Source organism: Dromiciops gliroides, chromosome 5 (assembly GCF_019393635.1).
Source record: "Dromiciops gliroides isolate mDroGli1 chromosome 5, mDroGli1.pri, whole genome shotgun sequence".
Lineage (NCBI taxonomy): Eukaryota > Metazoa > Chordata > Mammalia > Microbiotheria > Microbiotheriidae > Dromiciops > Dromiciops gliroides.
Window position 1 is genome coordinate 226005563 of NC_057865.1, and position 5384 is coordinate 226010946.

Sequence of the window (5384 nt, forward strand, 5' to 3'; positions counted from 1 at the left end):
GCACGGCGGCCCGGGCCCCGTCCTAAAAATTACCATACAGCCTCCCCATCCAAGCCCGCGCCACCGCCGGCGACCGCCGGGCTCTGATGCGCCGGCAGTACCTGCACCGCAGACGAGGCAGCCGCCGAGAGCAAGCGCAGCCAAGCCACCCCGCGCCCCGGGCCCCCGAGCCCGGGGACCGGAAAGCGACCGGCGGTGCCGCGCCACTGGCAGGCTCCCGCCAGGGGCGGCGGCCGCCGCACGCCACCGGAGCTCGCAAGTGCCCACCTCCCGGCAACCGGCGCAGAACAAGCAGCCATCTGAGCCTATTGAGAGCAGGATCCACAAACGACACCTACTCCCTACCAACCCAGCCCGGATGGGCGGGGTTCCCGAATTACGGCGATGCGTAGGGACGGAGCAGGGAGACCGCTCTCGTGGTAACTTATGAGAGAGGGAGGGCGGGGTTCGCTTCGGACCTATTAGAGAAGAGACTAGCTACAGGAAGCTGCCGCCCCCTAGCAACATGCTTCCTCTGCAACTGATTTAAACAACAATAAGGATGATTGCTATAAAGACTGACCAATAGGTGACAGAGATAGGCGGGTACTTCGAGATCCTGCATGCATTTCTCCTTCCTTCTTTCTCATTTTCTCCTCCCCCTTCCTCCCTAGTTTATTATTGTTGGGCGCACTGTTCTCATACCCCTGTCATTTTCTGCCCTTTTTTAAATATGTCACTCTCCTTTTACATTCCTTCCATCTTGGCACTGCAGGAAATGTTGGCTGCCCCCTGAAGAAAGTGCCTCACTGGCTCTGGGAGCAGCCCCCTACCCCCCTCTATTGCTCACCCTCCCAAACACCGGATACATACACGAAGACTTAGAAAAAAGTACACTTGACTCTGCCTTTCTACTTTCAAACAATCCCTGTGTGCTGTGGTCTTTAAGCAGCCTCTCCTTTGAAGGCCCCTCCATCTTCCCTATCATCCTGACCCATCAATCAATCGATCAATCAACAAGCATTTATTATGGGCCTACTATCTGGGCAAGCACTGTGCTGCTCATCGGGGATACAAACACAAAAGTGAGACAGCCTCTGCCCTCAAAGAGCTTACATTGTACCATCCAGACCCTTGTTGCAGCTATCCTACCATCAACCAAGTTGGTGTCTCCCTCATTTCTCAAGGAGTTCATTTGCTAAGGTGGTCTTCCTCTCCTGGACATCCCTGAGGTGCAATGGATGAATGATGGACTTGGGGCATCAGAAGGCTGTGTTCACATGTCACCCCATCACTTGTCATTTCTGTGACCGTGATTATGTCACAATCTCTATGAGTCTCAGTTTCCCCATCTATAAAATGAGAGAATAAGGATCATCTAGATAAAGTGATTTGAGCTAAAGGTTGATATCCTTTCAAACACCCTGATTTCCCAGTTCATTGGTCTTCTCAGTTTCTATGTGTGAGAAAATAATGAGTTTTGGAATGTCCAAAGGCCCCAGCTGGAGATTGATTAGATTGACTGACTTTGCTGAAAACCACACCTGTCTGGCCCTCAAGAGGGTGTGTTCTCAGAGGGTGTGAACTCTGACCTCAACACAGGACCACCCTCAAGTCCAGTGAACCAATGGATTTGGGTGATGCTAGACAATTAGCTTGAAGCAGTGTGTAAGGACTGCCTCTCCTAGGGATTCCACTCACAGTTTCGCTAGATACGCCTTTTCTTAACTTTCTGAGCCGTGTTCTTTCTCTCTCTCTCTCTCTCTCTCTCTCTCTCTCTCTCTCTTTACAGGGCAGTGAGGGTTAAGTGACTTGCCCAGGGTCACTCAGCTAGTAAGTGTCAAGTGTCTGAGGTCAGATTTGAACTCAGGTCCTCCTGAATCCAGGGCCGCTTTATCCACTGCACCCACCTAGCTGCCTTTTTTTTTTTTTGGCTGTGTTCTCTTTTTACTAATACTTGGTATGCTTTAATAAATGCTTAATGCCCCCAAACTGGTGCTAAAACTTCTAATTTATAAGTAACAAATGTATTAGAAACCCTAGCTAATTTTCCCTACACGGGACAGGAATAAGGTGACCACATTAAATTTTAAACATCACATATGACCTTATCTTCCATATACTTCAACTTCCCACAGGGATAGTTGCTCCCTTGACCTCACCACAATCCATGACCATGCTATTGCATCCATAAAACTCACTGTGGAATCTATGTGGAAAATGAGTGATCTGTCTCCTGCTCAGACAACCATCTTGACCATTATAAGTCCTTCCCATCCTTTTCCCTAGAAGCATGTGAGAAAATAGTGATTAATAATTAATATCCCGGGGGAACCCAGAAATCAGTTTCGAAGTGCTTCTTCCCCGCCCCCCTTCCCCTCCAGACAGAACTGGACAGAAAGTCCAGTTCTTGAGAAACTTCAACAAATCTCATTCGGGACAAACCCAGGAAACAAAAGAAATGGAGATAGCATCATTGATTTCTATCTGGAAGAAACCAGAGTGAGCCCAGCTTCTCTAGGTTTTCCAGATAGATTCTTTTGTCTAGCTCAGTGAAGGACCCATGGGATTAAACAACACCCAGATAATGGACTTTGCCTTGATCAACTTCAGTGGGGGTCTTTTGCATTCTTTTTCCTGATACCATCTGTAGAGTTCATTTTAATGTAGACTACTTTCAAGTCATGTAAACCAATAGAACTAAATGATGCTAACCAATTAGCTTTGATCAATGTATAATGACCTACCTCTATCAAAAGAGGATTACGAACCCTTAGAAGACACTGAAAGATCTCTCTTGGGGATCTTGGTCTTCTGGATCTGCTCTTGGGTCTCCTTGAGATCACATGTTGTCTTGTTTCTCAGGGAGACAGCACAGGTATTCTGGGGGTTTTCTCCTGCTCCGCTAACTGGCATGCTGAAGCTCTCTCCCAGCTTTCTCTGCCATGAGACCTGAGACCGTGAGAAGTTAATTATTACTGGCATAATATAACCTATCCAGCAAAACTGAGTATAATGAGGAATGGACTTTTAATTAAAGGATTTCCAAACAATGAAAAGACCAGAGCTGAGAAGATACTTTGAAATACAAACTCAGTAGTCAAGAGATATATAAAAAGGTAAACACAAATGGTTAATCATAAGGGACCTAAGTAAGTATAAACTGCTACAGTCTAATATGGAAGATGAGGTATCTGTCCCCTATGAACCCTATCATCACCATGGGTCATAGAGGAATCTAATGAGACAAGGCCTGGGAATCATTCTGTTATAACTTGATCTTAAGAGAAGAATGGAAAGAGAAGCAGAAAAAAAAAACCCACTAGAGAGGAAGTAAAAAGAAGGTTAGGGAAAATTATCTTACATCATCAGGATTGCCAAGTAGATATCTATATCAATAAGGAGGAGGAAATGGCTGAACTTGAACCTCACTCCAATCTGAATTGGTCAAAGAAGGGAAGACTATACACACACAGAGTTGTATACAAAAATACATTTCACTCAACAGGGAAATAGGAGCGAAAAGAAAGGAGGAATTAGTGGGAGGATAAATTAAGGAAAGGATTAGCCCTAAGGAAAACAAACTCTATACATGTACAGAAATATTTTTAGCTTTTTTTTGAGGTGGCAAAGAATGAGAATGTGAGGGGTCACCCATCAATTAGGGAATGGCTGAACAAGTTATGGTATATAAGTGTGATGGAGTATTATTATGCTTTAAGAAATGAAGGAGAAAGGGCAGCTAGGTGGTGCAGTGGATAGAGCACCAGCCCTTGAGTCAGGAGTACCTGAGTTCAAATCCGGCCTCAGACACTTAACACTTACTAGCTGTGTGACCCTGGGCAAGTCACTTAACCCCAATTACCTCACTTAAAAAACAAAAAAAGAAATGAAGGAGCAAATAACGCCATAGGAAAATGCCTGGAGCAGCAAAACTCACAGAAGAATGTGCTGAAATCATCTTCTAACAAAGAACAGCTTGGAAGGTCAGAAAGAGGGAGCTGCTGTGCTGATACAGGAGTCAAGCCCAGCCCCATAGTCACCCTGACACAGATCCAGTCCCAGGAAGGCCTCGCCAGAGGAGACCCCCAGAGCCTCTGAATCAGCTGAAGTACCAGTGTCATCTGGAACTAAGCTCACAGTCTGGTGAGTAGGCTGAGCCCTGGGCAGGGGGGAGACTACAGGGGTCTATGCTGGTGCTGAGGCAGAACTTGGATTTTTCACCTTGGCTGAGAACCAGGAGGTAGGCTCGAGTAGCAGTGGCCCAGGTTGGGGAGGGGCATGGGCTCATCAGAGCTAACAACCACAGCACACAAAGCTGGTTGATTAGCAAGTTGGTCTGGGGTCATCTAAGGACCAGGGAACAGGCCAGGTGAGTGAAGAAACTGATCCTCCTTAAATCAAACCACCTGGGACTTCTTAAGCTTGGGATACTGCAGCCTGGAAACAGTGCCCCACTTTAAGGAGCTAAAAGTCAAGTAAAAGAAAGACAAGATGAGCAGACAGAGAAAGGTGAGGACCATAGAAAGTTTCTTCAGTAACAAGAAAGACCAAGGGGCACCCTCAGAGGAAGATGTCAACATCAGGGCCCCTATATCTAAATGTTCCAAGAAAAATATGAATTGGTCTCAGGCCATAGAGGTGCTCAAAAAGGACTTTGAAGATAAAATTAGAGAGGTAGAGGAAAAAATGGAAAGAGAAATGAGGATGATGCAGGAAAGATATGAGAAAAAGGTCAACAGCTTGAAAAGCCAAATGGAAAAGCTCTCTGATGAAAATAATTGCCCAAGAATTAGGATTGAACAAATGGAAGCCAGTGACTTTATGAGAAGCCAAGACACAATAAAGCAAATACAAATGAATAAAAAAATAGAGGGTAATATGAAATCTCTCCTTAGACAAACAGCTGACCTGGAAAATAGGTCCAGGAGAGATAATTTGAAAATTATTGGTCTACCTGAAAACCATGATCAAGGAAAGATATTCTCCAAGATATTCTCAGGGAAAATTGCCCTGAAATTCTAGAAGAAGAAGCTAAAATAGAAACTGAAAGAATCCACTGATCACCTCCAGAAAGAGATCCCAAAAGGAAAACTCCTAGGAATATTATAGCCAAATTCCAGAGCTCTCAGGTCAAGGAGAAAATATTGCAAGCTGCCAAAAAGAAAGAATTCAAGTACTTTGGAACCCCAGACAAGATAGCACAAGATCTAGCAGCTTCTACATTAAAGTACCAGAGGGCATGGAATATGATATTCCAGAGGGCAAAGGAATTGGGATTACAACCAAGAATCACCTACCCAGCAAAACTCAGCATAATCTTTCAGAAGAAAAAATGGGACTTTGATGAAAAGACCTGAATTAAATGATAAATTTGACTTTCAAATACAAGACCCTAGAGAACT